Source organism: Carcharodon carcharias, chromosome 9 (genome assembly GCF_017639515.1).
Source record: "Carcharodon carcharias isolate sCarCar2 chromosome 9, sCarCar2.pri, whole genome shotgun sequence".
Classification (NCBI taxonomy): Eukaryota; Metazoa; Chordata; class Chondrichthyes; order Lamniformes; family Lamnidae; genus Carcharodon; species Carcharodon carcharias.
In genome coordinates, this window is record NC_054475.1 from 137,038,954 (window position 1) to 137,054,830 (window position 15,877).

A 15,877-nucleotide genomic window follows, 5' to 3' on the forward strand; every position below is an offset into this window, starting at 1 on the left:
TCAGGATGATGTATTCCTGCCTTCTGGCTCTTCTCAAATTCCATCTTTTCCTCATCCTGCAAGCTGCAGATGGTATGATCAGGGACCTCTTGGTTTCTGCCCCCCCCCTTCCCTCCCTTCAACCCGACTGCACTGTCCCTTCTGCAATTACTTTCAGATATCCTAGAGTTGCCTCCTGGCCAGCCACTGCAACCTCATGAGGGAGGCTGAAAGCTGCATCAGACGTGAGAGAAAGAAACACCATCACATGACCTAGCCCTTGCAGCCACCAGCTCAGATACCAGCACTGCATGAAATGTAGACGGTTGTGTAGAGTTGGAACCTGTTCACGATGAGTCACTGCAGCCAGGCCATGGGTGGGTAGCACAGGGTGATTTGGAGCTGAGTTCAGCTGCAGGGAACTCAGATGAGGACTTCAGTGGTGTGGCTAACATGAGAACATCAAGATGCTTGGTGCGTTGACTGGATTGCCAAACTGTCTGCTGCCACTGCCAAAAAGAATGAAGAAGTCCTGCTCCATTTTGGCACAGACTTTTGTAGAGAGTTTGGAGCCCATCCTTTTCAGCATAACAGCATTTGCAGACTCACCCGTGCTGCACTGTCTGGTGACTGAAGTCTCAGCTTCCATTGCAGCAAAAGCAGAAACCACCCAACATCCCAGTGCTGCAGTGGAAGCTCAGCCTGAGGCAATCAGATCCGAGCTAGGTGCCATGAAGACTCAGACTGCAGACATCATGACTGCAGATCTCTGTGTTCAAAGCCAAATGAGGCACTTTTAAAATTCATTTGCGGGATGTGTGCTTCGCTGGCTAAGCCAGCATTTCTTGCCTATCCCTAATTTCCCTCGTGAAAATGGTGGTGAGCTGCCTTCTTGAACCGCTGCAGTCCATATGGTGAAGGTACACCCACAGTGCTGTTAGGAAGGGAATTCCAGGACTTTGATCCAGAGAAGTGAAGAAATGGCGTATATTTCCAAGTCAAGATAGTGAGTGTCTTGGAGGGGAAATTCCAGGTGGTGGTGTTCCCATCTATCTGCTGCCCTTGTCCTTCTAGATGGTAGTGGTCATGGGTTTGGAAGGTGCTGTCTAAGGAGCCTTGGTGAATTCCTGCAGTGCATCTTGTAGATGGTACACATTGCTACCACTGTTCATTGGTGCTGGAGGGAATGAATGTTTGTGGACATGGTGCCAATTAAGTGGGTTGCTTTGTTCTGGATGGTGTTAGTCTTCTTGAGTGTTGTTGGAGCTGCACTCACATAATTTGGGGAGTCAGGAGGTGAGATACTCATGGCAAGATTCCTAGCCTCTGACCTGCTTTTGTAGCCACAGTATTTATATAGGATTGGTCCAGTTCAGTTTCTGGACAATGGTAACCCCCAGGATGTTGATAATGGGGGATTCAATGATGATAATACCATTGATTATCAAGGGATGATGGTTGGATTCTCTCTTGTCGGAGATGGTCATTGCCTGACACTTGTGTGGCATAAATGTTACTTGCCACTTATCAGCCCCAGCCTGGATATTGTCCAGGTCATGCTGCATTTGAATATGGACTGCTTCAGTATCGGAGGAGTCGCAATTGGTGCTGAACGTTGTGAAATCATCAGCTAACACCCCTACTTCTGATCTTATGATGCTTGGAAGGTCATTGATGAGCAGCTGAAGATGGTTGGGCCCAGGACACTACTCTGAGGAACTCCTGCAGTGATGTGCTGGAACTGAGGTGATTGGTCTTCAACAACCACAACCATCTTCCTTTGTGCTAGGTATGACTCCAACCAGCAAAGAGTTTTCCTTCTGATTCCCCATTGGCTCCAGTTTTGCTAGGGCTCCTTGATGCCACACTCGGTTAAATGCTGCTTTGATGTCAAGGGCAGTCACTCTCACCTCACCTCGGGAGTTCAGCTCTTTTGTCCATGTTGGAACCAAGGCTGTAATGAGGTCAGAAGCTGGGTGGCTCAAACTGAGTGCCAGTGAGCAAGTTATTGCTAAGCAAGTGCTGCTTGATAGCACTGTTGATGACTGCCTCCATCACTTTACTGATGATTGAGAGTAAACGGATGGGGCAATAATTGGCCGGGTTGCATTTGTCCTGCTTTTTGTGTATGGGACATAACCTGGGCAATTTCCCACATTGTCAGGTAGATGCCAGTGTTGTAGCTGTACTGGAACAGCTGGGCTAGGGGTGTGGCAAATTCTGGAGCACAAGTCTTCAGTACTATTGTCGGAATGTTGTCAGGGCCTATAGCCTTTCACTATCCAGTGCCTTCAGCTGTTTCTTCATATCATGTAGAGTGAATCAAATTGGCTGAAGACTGACATCTGTGATGCTGGAGACCTCCAGAGGAGGCCAAGATGGATCATCCACTCTGCACTTCTGGCTGAAGATTGTTGCAAATGCTTCAATCTTATCTTTTGCACAGTTCTGCTGGGCTCCTTCATCATTGAGGATGGGGACATTTGTGGAGCCCCCTCCTCCAGTGAGTTGTTTAATTGTCCACCACCATTCACAAGTGGATGTGGCAGGACTGCAGAGCTTAGATCTGATCCATTGGTTGTGGACTTGCTTAACTTTTCTTTCACTTGCAGCCTGTGCTGTTTGGCCCACAGGTAGTCCTGTGTTATTGCTTCACCAGGTTGGCACCTCATTCTTAGGTATGCTTGGTGCTGCTCCTGGCATGCCCTCCTGCACTCTTCATTGAACCAGGGTTGATCCCCTGGCTTGGTGGTAATGGTAGAGTGGGGGATGTGCTGGGCCATGAGGACTGTGTGGTGGTCACTCTTTCCAACACTGACATGGGCAGATGGCTCTGCAGCTGACAAAGCAACCTGTTCCCCAGAGGATTATGGGGATTGCAAAGGTGCTGTCCCATGAGAGCGTCATTGGCTTCATGGAGCATGAACCTGCTATCCTTTCTCAGGATAACAGCACTTATGCTCCCTCCACTGCCACCCTGCCAGTGCCCTCACTGTTTCCTTTCAGCCAGCCAGCGCAGAGCTGCTGCCACTCATGCCATAATGGCACAGTCTGAAGCCGGGCCCTCGCTGCCCAAAGCTATTCAAGGTTGTCCTTCAAAACATCTGTAGTCTCTCCCAGTGAAAGTCAGCAACACTCCATCAGCCATGTTGCAGTTCCTGGGATGGCACTACGTGGAAACACTAGGACAGGCAAAAGACCCCACAAGACAAGCAGTAGGAGAAAGCATAATGGAGAATAGTACATTTTTGTTTGTGTTTTTCCTTGTGTTGTTGCATAAAGTTGTTATGTTATTTTGTTGGTGTCTTTTATTTCAGGATTTTGGCCAAGAGGATGCTGGGATGGTAGCAGACTGATGGAAAGGGAGAATTATGGCTCAACGGTGGCGATGGGATGATGTCCTAAGGAAACCGGAGCCTGAGTTGGAATTACCAGATGGCCCGGGTCTCAAATGCCTACTCCTAGTCTGTTCCCCTTCTTCCTCTTCCTCCCAAATGCTTGTTGGGATGGGCTGTGCTTTCATAGTCATGAGGTTATAGGGTCACAACTGACCACCATGGCCAGAATTTTACCTTGATGCGAGGGCGGGCCACACCGGCTTGAATAGCTTTGGGCAGCGAGGGCCCAGCTTCAGACTGTGCCATTATGGCTTGGCGGTGGGCAGGCAGCCGAACTCTGCCGCTAAAACAGAGCCTGCCGCCATTTTGAGTGGGCGGGCCAATTAAGGCCCGCCCAGCGGGCTGCCCGACGGGAAGTGCTATGTGCTTCCTGTGCGGGGAGCAGGGGTGGGGGGGGGGGAGGAGGGGGAGGGATTCCCCATCTGTCAAAGTGCACTCTTTCGCGCATGCATGTGAAAGAGTGCACATCTCCCTGACACTAAGTCCTGTCTCAGGGAGATTCCTGACAGTATAAAAATAGAAAAATATTAAAATTATTAACATGTCCCCCTCATGTGACAATGTCACACGGGATGGGACATGTTAATAAGAAGCATATAAACTTTATTGAAGTTTTTAAAAACGGACATGAAACCTCATCCCGCCAGTGGATGAGGTTTCATGTATTATCAGACGCCCGCTGGGGCTCCTGGCCTGCCTGCCAGCCTTAAGGTTGGACAAGCAGGGCATTTAACAAGCTTAATTATCCTGTCAATGGCCTTAATTGGCCATTGACAGGTCGGCGGAAGGACAGCTGATTTCGCTGTCCACCCACCTTCCTCAATATTTAAATGGACCGGGATGACGTCGGGGGTTCCTCCCGATGTCATCCCGCATCATTTTCTTGTTAGCGAGTGGGCCCCACCCCCAAATCACCTATGGGAAAATTCTGCCCCATGAGTTTGGAGACAAACTTTGACAAGTATTGTAGAATTCCCTGCTGAGCAGTCCTGACATGGAATCTCTGCTTATATTCCATTCCCTTTGCAACAAATGCCAAAATAAAGAATAACTATAGAATATAAACGTAGGGATGTTTTTCTACAGTTGTACAAGGCATTAGTGTAGGTGTACATACACCACAGGGACTGCAGTGGTTCAAGAAGGCCGTTCACCACCACCTTCTCAAGGGTTTAGGGAGCGGTAATAAATGCTGGCCTAGGCAGTGATGCCCACATCCTGTAAATGATTTTTTTTTAAAACGCATCGAGAATACTGTGTACGGTTTCAATCTCCATAGTTAAGAAAGGATAAAAATGGGTTAGAAGTAGTTCAGAGAAGGATCACTCGACTGATGCCTGGGGTGCAGTAGTTATCTTATGAGGAAAGGTTGGACAAGCTGGGCCTATATCCATTGGAGTTTAGAAGATTGAGAGCTGTCCTTATTGAAACATGTAAGGTCCTGAAGGGACTTGACAGGGTGGGTGCTTCCCCTTGTGGGAGAGACTAGAACTAGGAGACACAGTTGATAACTTAGGGGTCTTCCATTTAAGATGGAGATTGGAAGAGTTTTTTTCTTTCAGAGGGTTGTGAATCTTTGGAACTCTCTTCTCCAGAGAGACAGAGAGAGGTGGAGGCAGGGTCAATGAATATTTTTAAGGCAGAGGTACATAAATTCAAGTGAGTCAAATGTTATTGCGGGTAGGTGGAATGTGGAACTGAGGCCACAATCAGATCAGCCATGATCTTAGTGAATGGTGAAGTAGGCTGGAGGGATTGGATGGTCTACTCCTGTTCCTATTTTGAATGTTTGCATGCTTTAGAATGTTAACAGTCTTCTCCACAATATCCTGGTGGCAGCATGGGTCTTGTTGGCACATTGTCTTCACATGGCAGAGGTGATTCACGAGCCATGTGTATAGGGTTATCTACAGTCTCCAAGTGGCCAGCTTTTGTGGTGGCCTGAGGATTATGGGAGTATAGACAGCTTCAGGTTGATAGCATTTGTGCTTTTGGTAGGCATTTTAGTTGCTGCCAAGAGAGTGGTTAATCACCAAAATGATAGTGCAGGCATGGTGACAAAACAACTGCATGTTAATGGATTGGCAGTCTTTCCTGTTATAATACAATGTCCCATTTACATGTGAGCCCCACAGAGCCATGTATGTGCTGTCGATGGTTTCCTGCACCATAAGGAATCCCACCACTTTGACAAAGCCACATGCCCACTGATTCTACTTCTCACTGGCTAGAGAGAAAACAACAAAGTCTCCTCTTCTGGTTTACAGGGCCTCTTGGATCAATATTACCTGGAACCTGATTGCGTACAAGTTGGAAGCGGTGGTGACTTTGAAAGCCTTGAGTTGTGAAGCTGCAGGCCCTGTTAAAGGAAGTAGTACAGTTCTGTGGCTACCTCCTTAGTAAATATGGCTTTGCTCCTGGCTGAGGTGGAGGTTGGAGTGATGCTCCCTGTAGGCTCTTGGAGAGTAGGGCCTTCGTTTCAGAGCCCTCCTCTTCCTCCTCCTCCTCCAGCTAAGCAGTCAAATTCTGTGGCATGTGTGTCTGTGATGATTGCTCACTCCAATTGGTTTAAGAGGCACGCTGCTGCTTACCCTACCCACCCAGATCACAAATCCTCTGTGGAGGACGCTGAGTTGAAAAGGATCTCTAGTAACCTTAAGATGCTACTTTAAAAATCTATGGGCAGCCTTAGTCACAATGAACGGTAAGCCCATTGCTTTGCCACCGCAAAAACTAGGCAACGGTGTATTACGTACGCATTGTGGTTTAAATTTACCTATGAAACGAAAAACCTAATTTTGGCATTTTTTGCCTAACATAAGTGAATAAACTCGGGTTATTTCAATGTAACAATATGTAAAACACAAACGTAGCTATACACATAGTTGTCATTGCAAACACTTGGGGCGAATTTTACAGCAGCGGGATTTTACGTTCCCGTCAAAGCCAATGATGTTTAGAATGTCTCGCTGCATTTTATGGGCCTGTCCCTGCTGAAACAGGGCCATAGAATTCTGCCCTTGGTCTCCAATTTTTCACCTTAAAATAAATTTTCACTTACTTTTCTTTTAGAGCTGGAAACCAACACAATAGACCCTTCAATTCAATAAAATAAAGCTTTGTTTCTCCGTTACAACCCTCTCTCACAATATGTTTCTCAATCGGTGCATGGAAAAATCAGTGACCTAGCACTTAAAATTGGACTTTGGACTGGTTGAAACCAATTTTTTACAGTCTGCTTGTCAGCAGCTCAGATTAAGGACTTTTAGAATTTGATCTGATCCTGTGAGAAATGTGACAGATCAAATTTTAGAATATAATTCTGAGTACACACTGTAGAATTAAATATCTTGCCAACTGCTGAGATAAGTAATTTCATTGGAACAAATTTTCACATCAGCAGAGCTTAGTGGGTTAAAATGTATTACAGCCTAGAATTTACACCGAGGAATTATTGCAACCAGCATTTTAAATCAAAAATATCAATGCTACCCACCTGGACAAAGTTTGAAGAAGGCCAAGAATTGCAGTTAATATCAGAAGGCATACCAGCCCATCAATAATAATCCTTTTTAAATTTTTGACACGAATTGTCTAATTTATGGGAACTTAACACTACCTACCTGTTACATAACTTTGAAACAATTGCTGTTGAAGCCTTTGGAGCTGCTGAAAAATATTCTGAACTAACAATGGGCAGTTCTGTGTTACATACTGCCTGTCTTACTGCCTGTCCTAGTCCAGAACGCATGATGCAAAAGATCAAATTATATTAAAATTTAATTGCTTTTTTAAAAAGTTGTTCATGGGATGTTGGCATCACTGGCTAGGCCAGCATTTATTGCCTATCCCTAACTGCTCTTGTTCGGAAGGCATTTAAGAATTAACCACATTGTTGTGGGTCTGGAATCACATGTCAGCCAGACCATATAAGGACCAGCAGATTGCCTTCTCTAAAGGATATTAAGTGAACCAAATGGTTTTTGCAACAATCGGCAATGGTTTTACAGTCATTATTAGACTTTTAATTCCAGATTTTTATTGACTTCAAATTTCACCATCTGCCATGGTGGGATTCAAACCCAGGTTCCCAGAGCATTATCCTGGAATACCAGTCCAGTGACAATACCACTATGCTACCACCTCCCCTCTATTATAGCACATAGTGAAGTGATTTTAACTTCATGTTATTTATGACCCAAAGGGAAACCAATTTCATCTGATGATTTTCAAAGTGGACAATTTTTTAACATTTAAAAAATAGCCAGGGAGCATTTATTTCTCTCAACCAACTTGGTACCTGTTCATCTGCTTTACTGATATAATTGACATGCATCCTTGCATTCCAGAGCAAAGGAATTACTATTAACATGGTTCAGAGATCAGATTATACTACAGTTTAAGAAGGACTACTAATCATTTGAAGCATTTGTTTGGTTGAATCCAATCACAAAAGCACTAAATTCTCTTCTTGATTTATTAATTCAGTTTTGGTGCTCAATAAAAAGAGTTGCTGCTGCAGAATGAAATACTTTTTCCATTTTGGGCACTTAATGTCCATATAAAGTACTCCCAGGTCAGGTATTGTACAGGGAGATGCTGAATGAAGCTCCCAGTGCTCTTGCCCAATGATATACTTGACAAACAATCCTTATAAAAGCAATTCCCTTTCCCACAACAGCCATCCCAGCCCAGTGGTGTCTCATCATTCTAGCTTTCTCTCATCACTATTATTCATGCTAAATGCATGGACAGCTTTTATAGGTATGTCTGTGGTCCTCCTGAACCAAAACTAAATCTGGTGTATGAATTGACTGGTATTATAATTTACTCTTCTACTGCTGAACAATATACCAAAAGTAGTATTGAATGCCCATGATATATATGACATATTTAATAAACAGAAAAATAATTGGGTGCGTTGTTGTCTTTACTACCTGGGTGTTGAGCATAGCTTTGGTGAAAGGCAGAATGGAAAATCTAGTGGACAGATTGCATGTTGGAAACAAATGCTACCTGATTTTCCTTCTATTTGAATTAATGGAAGAAAAACATGGCAGATTCGGGAAGGGGTGTACAATATTTCTCTCCAGATATTTGTGTGTTCCATCCAGGCAACACGTAACAACCCAGTAGCAATGATTAAAATCTGACCAACTATTTTGCATGATTATATATTTGAGGATAAATTTTGAATTTTGACATAAATTTATATAGAAGCAATGCAGATCAATATAATCACCGATATAGCAAAAAAAAAATGCTTTCTGAATCCAGAATAACAAAAGTGTTTAAATTCACACAATCCTTTCCAGGGTCTCTAAACTGAGTCCTTTGATGATTTTATCTTGAGTATACCTTTTCTCCACTCAGAATCCAATCTCAACATAATGGCTTGGGCAGCTGGACTGAGTGAACTAAGTAGAAAAAAATGATGAAAGGCTGTAGTAAATAAACATGGTTCAGGCAATATATGACACCTCTAATCAAATACAGACCTTTAGAATATGCAAATGTCTAGGATTCAGCACAATTTTTCTAATAACTTAGTGAAGGTCAAGTTGTTTGAGATTTTTGAGTTTGTGAAACAAATCTTACAATCCTAAACTTTCAATTATCTCTTTTATATCCTTGCACACATCACAAGTCATCTGCTGCCATGGACCTGCTTAACAATTCCTGTTCTATTTAGCTGACATCATTGATCCTGTTAAATCTCTTCACTTGTCCTGGGCACAGTGTCTCTCTTCATACCCTGAGAACAAAAGGCTAAAAATTTGACAGTAACTCATGTCATTCTGATTTTATTTCTTAGCATCAAGTTTGGTTTGATCACATCAAGATTTATTTCAAGCCTGACTGGTCTTCAGCCAAATCTGCTTACCAGTCCAAGATGGCAACAACAACAACTTACATTTTGCCTGGATTTTTGCTCCTGATTCAGATAGCGTATTGGGAGATTTCCCAGCTTGCCACACCTGCCTCCAATAAAGCATCCCAAATGTTGGGATCGTCGTTCTGGCGGATGGGATTCGAATGGAGTTGGTCCTGCTACCCCTGGACACAGAGTGAAGGTGGGCACAGGGGCTGCTGATTGCCAAGGTGCACTATTTAAAAGGCCCAACTCGGTTCTCTGGGACATTATCCCCATTGTTATCTTAAACAGTAGGCCCTCTAGCCCTCAGTCATCACATTCCCTCACCATCCCACCCATTCCCAATGCCCATACATGCCAACTGATGTTCCACTCCTCATCCCCATAGCTCCTGATAGCCCTTATGCCAATTTAGTACAATCTCATACCCGCACCTATCACCCTTTGGCCTTACACTCTACAACTCATCCAGTATCCACCGTAGCTAGACCTTCTAGCTATGGGGTCGCTTTTTTGAGACAGAGATTAAAAGAATTTTTTTCTCTCAGAGGGTCATGAGTCTTTGGAACTCTCTTCCTAAATGCGATGGAAGCAGAACCTTGAATATTTTTAAGGCAGAGCTAGATAGATTCTTGATTATCAGGGGTAGGCAGGAATGTGGGGCTGAGTTTACATTCAGATCAACCATGATCTTATTAAATGGTGGAACAGGCTCAAGGGGGCTGAGTGGTCTACTCTTGCTCCTAATTTGTATGTTTGTAATACAGAATTCACTATTTAAAAATACACTCCCCCATTCATGAAAGCCCAATCAGTACAGTTAAATCACCCCAAGTACTTAACCCCTTATAAAATAAACCTTTGTATTCAGAACCCCTCATCAAAGACAGCTAATCCTTTAATAAATTCTTTGAGCTGTCAAGCAAACTGCAAACTTACAACCTCCTACTGTGATAGGCTGTGGAAAGAAGCCAAACATTAATAATGGTATAATGATAGCATTTATGGTTATCTCAACAAATAGCTATTGGAAACTACTAGAACAGATTTTTTTCAACTCTTACAGGCACAGGCAGACCATTTAAATAATTTGACAGCTTGACAGTTCTACAGTCCTTATCCACCCTTCAAGAGGATAAGGCCCTTGCTGCAGAGAAAATGGAGTCTGAACTCAGAAACAGCCCTGCTGAGTTTGGGATTCCCACAGGTAGAAGTCAAGTCCTGACCCCACTCCTCCTCTACTGGCAAAAACAGGATCTGTCAGAAATGGGGGTGGGACTGCTGGTGGTAGGTTTTAAGGAGCAGCTTAAAGGAGAAGAAAAATAGAGAAGTAGAAATATTTAAGGCATGGATGCTGCATCCTGCTTGTACCATCTTACTTTCTCAATTAAATATATCTTTGTTGAGAGTTATGAAGTATATCCTTAAATGTCTGCCCGTTCTTATTTACTGCCTTACCTTTTAATCTATTCTCCCATCCCACTTTAGCCAACTCTGTCTTCACACCCTTGTAATTACCTATATTTAAAATTAAGGCACAAGTTTCAGACCCACAGTTCTCATCCTTAGACTGAATTCTTTCATTTTATGATCACTCTTGCCTAGAGGATCCTTTACTAGGAGGCCATTAATTAATCATGACTGATTACTAGGTCGAAAATAGCCTGTTCCTTGGTTGGTTCCAGGATGTATTGGTGTAAAAAGCTGTCACAAGTACACTCAAGAACACATCTTCCAGGCTACATTGCTAATTTGATTTGTCCAATTTGCATGAAGTTTAAAATCTCCCACAATTATTGCAGTACATTTTTTATAATCCCTCATTATTTCTAGGTACATACACTCTGTCCTATAGTGTAGCTACTGTCAGGATGCTTATAAACCACTCCTACCAGTGGCTTTTTTCCTTTGCTATTTCTTATCCTCACCCATACTGGTTCTATGATTTGATCCTCTGAACCAAGATCATTTCTCAGTGGTGTAATGATATCATCCGTTATTAACAGAGTCACCCCACTTCCTTTTCCTTTCTTCCTGTCCTTCTAAAATGCCAAATAGCCTTGAATGTTCAGGTCCCAGCTGTGGTCACTTTGCAACCACGTTTCTGTAATGGTGATCACAACATACTCATTTATTACTATTTGTGCTATCAATTCATCCATCTGGTAATGAATGCTGCATGCTTTCAGATAAAGAGCTCTTAACCGTACTGGATCCTTTTCCTTCCACTACAAGTTACTCCACAGCCTTGAGGAAATGACCTTAACCTTGGCACAGGGCAGGCAACACAACCTTTGGGACTCATGCTGTCAGCTGGAGAGAACAGTATAGATCCTCCTAACTATACTGCCCCTTACGACAGCTACATTCCTTTTTACTCTCCTAGATTGAATGGCTCCCTACACTATTGTGCCATGGTCAGTTTGGTCATCATCCCTGCTCTTCTCCACACAAACTGCAAGAATGTTTGTCCTGTTGGACAATTGTAAGGGCTGAGTCTCCTCCACTGCTACATTCTGGATCTCCACACTTGCCTCATTGCAATCACATCCCCCTGACCTTGAGCACGGACCAAATCTGAAGTACCTGGCCTAAAGGTTGTGATTGCCTCCTTGAACAATGTGTCCAGATAATTTCCCATGTCCCCGATGCGTCGCAGTGTACAAAGCTGGGACTTCACAAGTTCCTTGAACAGAAGTTTCTCGAGCTGTAAACATTTACAGAAAATGTGGATCATATTGGTGTCCACTAGTCCCCATAGGCTACAGCTGTAATACATTACCTGCCCTGCCATCTTTATTGTATGTAGTTTACCCTGAATGGTCTTGGCAGGTTGGAAATGGAGAGGGTGTTTCCTCTTATACGAAAATCTAGAACCAAGGGTCACTGTTTAAAAATAAGGGGTCGCCCATTTAAAACGGAGATGAGGCAAAATAATTTCTCTCAGAGGGTCATGAGTCTTTAGAACTTGCTTCCTGAAAAGGCAGTGGAAACAGAGCTTTTGAATATTTTTAAGGCAGAGGTGGATAAATTCTTGGTAAGCAAGGGGGTGATAGGTTATCGGGGATAGGCGGGATGCAGATTTAAGGTTACTATCAGATCAGTCACGATTTTATTAAATGGCGGTGCAGGCACAAGGAGCCAAATGGTCTACTCCTGCTCCTTGTTCATATATTTGTATTAGGTTTCAAATTTAGAAATATCACTCAATTGTTTCTGTAGTAATACCGAGTAGTTTAACTAGTTAAGTTATAAATTTAATGCAATACTTATGTCCCCCCAGTAATGGTTTAAACTACTGCCCACATTTAGAGGGTAAAATCTTAAAAATACACCAATCACTTATCTGTTCACCTAATTAAATCTTGAACACTCACCAGCTTTTGGAGGCTGAAAAAAAGATATAAATAGCAACACCTCCTTTCACCCCTGCACCTGCATCAAATTCCCAAGTTAGCACTCTTACATTGTCGCACTCAGGCCTTGTCAAACTCTATGCTCCCACACTCTGCAAAGCTAAAGGACTGAATACCTTCCTTATTTGTTCACATTTTAATTTTGTTTGTTTCTTTGCTTTTGGATGACAGCTGCTGACAATGATATTGCATTTTCCCATTGACACTTCTTTTAATCCCATCTTTTGTTCTTTACTTGTCCCATTACCACTCACCTTTGCCTTGTATCATCATCATTCTTTTGTCATTTAATATCCCCTATCTTTCATCCTAGTATAGCCCTCCCCTCTTGTACTTGTTTTCTCCTCTCCACCTTCCCTGCCTCTGTAATTACTTTAAACGTGTTGGATCTCTATTTTCTCTAATACTAAAAAAAGGTCAGCGACCTGAAGTGTTATTTCTGGCCTGGATTTTTGCGGAGTTGTGAAGACTCTGTGGTGTATCCAAAATGGTGGATGGACTGCAGATCTGAAAGACCTGTCCCCATATCTGACAGAAACAACTTTTGCCAGGAGAGGGAGGGGGAAACAGGGGCCAGACATGGCGCACACATATGGGAATTCTGAACTCAGCAGGGTCATTTGAACTCAGTGCTGTGTTCAAACAAACCTGATTTTCATTGCAGCAAGAGCTTTATCCCAACATTTATGAGCTATGAATCTTTAAATAAGTGATAAATGTTTGTGGAGGGTGGATAAGGTCTGTAGAGCTGTCAAGCTGTCAAGTTATTAAAATAGTCAACCCTTTAAAAATGGAAAGAAACTGCCTGACTATGTCTGAGAGTAAAAAAAAATCCATTTGAGCAATTTCAATAGCGGCAGTTGTTCAAGAAGGCAGCTCACCACCACCTTCTCAAGGGCAATTAGGGATGGGCAATAAATACTAGCCCAGCCAGCGAAGCCCACAACCCGTGAATGAATTAAAAAAAAACCATGTGCTATCATTATAGCATTATTAATGCTTGACTGCTTTCCACAACCTAATATGATCATGGTAGGGGCTGTAAGTTTATAGTTTGGTTGACAGCTCAAAGGGGTTATTAAATGATTAGCTGTTGTTGATGTGGGTTATGAATACAAATGTATTGAATAGGCTTTCATGAATGATAGTGCTTTTCTTTATCATGGAGTCTGTAAGAGCTATTTAAAATGTTATGCTATTTCAGCTCAGCATGGCTCCTGAGGTCTGCCCATGGTGGAAACTGGGTAACTTGGCACGGAGGCTGTAAGGGCAAAAGGTGGGTGGAAGTAATGAATTGGCATTAAGTTGGCATAGGGTCTATAAGGGCCCATTGGGGTAGGTAAGGGGCATGGATTATCATAATTTGGCATGAATGGACATGATGAGTGGGTGGGGGATTGAGGGAGCATGAGCATGTGTGCTAGAGGGCCTAATGTTTAACAAGACAACTGGGACAAAGTCCCAGAGAACTGAGGTGGCCTTTTAAACAGCCCACCTTGGCACTCGGCAGCCCATGTGCTGCTTCAGTTTGCATCTGGGGACGGGAGGCCTGACTCCATCCTGCACCCACCTTTCACCATTACCTCTCACCCCCGCCAGCCCCTGCACCACAGCCCCCCCTCCCCCGATCCAAGTCACCCACCTGGTATGAAGGTGGCACCATTCAGGCCACTTTCTCCTGATTTAAATTGATAATTTATTTTGAATTACTTAATTTTTGTTACTTGGACTTGATACTGTTTGCCTTCACATGGCATTATTTTTGTATGGACAGTATTTACACTCATTTACATATTCCCTCCTATTACATTGTTCACTTACCCTGTACCAATTACTAATGTAATAATAGAATGCAAATGTTGAATATGTCTTTATTACCCTACCTAAGCATTTTTGTAGGAATTTTTCATCTGTTAATCATGAAAAGCATTTGAAATTGCAATGTAATGTTGTTGCTGTAATGACACTTTCTCATTGTAATGCCGTTCCCTGTTAATTACAACTAACTATTCAGCACTGATTAAGATGGGCTAGAGAGGAATGATATTTTGTATCCATATTCTTCCCAGAGACCAAACACAATTATTAAAACAATTAACTGAGGTTACTGGTTAGCAAAGCTGTCATTTCTTAATGCCTGTATAACATCACTGGCTGTTTTGTTTGCAAGTTGTAGAAAAGGCTCCTTCATTTCCGTTTAGGGAGCAGGGGCATGGGAATTGGATTCTGAGCCAATGGCAGCATCCAAACAGGGACTGGATGCTCAGATTAAAAGTCTGATGCTCTATCAACTGAGCTATCCGGGCTCCAAGTTTGCTGGCATTGGTGCAGAGTCTAATCATTCCATCGCAAACTGATAAGTTAGGTGATTATTTAACCCAATGAGATGGCTCAAAATTTACCATCTACCATCTATTGACTAATAAAATTACTCGAAAGGGATATGAGGCATTCTTTTCTTGCATTAATAAAGACCAGCGCCTTTTTTCTCCTGAGGAGGAAATAGGTTTGACACAAAACTTATTCACCTCCTTGCTTGAAATTGCAGTTCAAAGCTGGGATTCAGTGTTTTTTTTTTTGTTATTTTGTGCCCTGAAATATCCAGGTGACAGTAGACACCAAGTAATTAATGAAATGAATCTGGATAGTAACCACTGAGGATGACAATTATGGCTTGTGCAACTTCAGGCTGAACTCAAATGTCAAAATTGAGCAGCTAACCTGATACTGTAACATTAAATAAACCAGGAAGATATTTGACACTGACATCTTGTGAGGAAAATACATGAATGTGCTAACCTTGCGGCTGGCTGTTTAATGCAGGTTCTGGTTACCACATTACGGGAAGGACGTAATAGCTCTGGAGAGAGTGCAGAGCAGGTTTACAAGAATGTTGCCAGGTTTGGAAAAGTGTAGCTACGAGAAGAGATTAGATAGGTTGGGGTTATTTTCCTTAGAACAAAGAAGGCTGAGAGGTGACTTGACTGAGATGTACAAGATTATGAGGGGAATAGATAGAGTGGACAGGATAAAATAGTTTCCCTTGGTGGAGAATTCTAGAACCAGTGGACATAGATTCAAGATAAGTGGCGGAAGGTGTAGGGGGGACATGAGGAAGAACTTTTTTATGCAGAGGGTAATGGGTGTCTGGAATTCACTGCCCAAGTTGGTGGTAGAGGCAGAAACTCTAAACTCTTTTAAAAAGTACC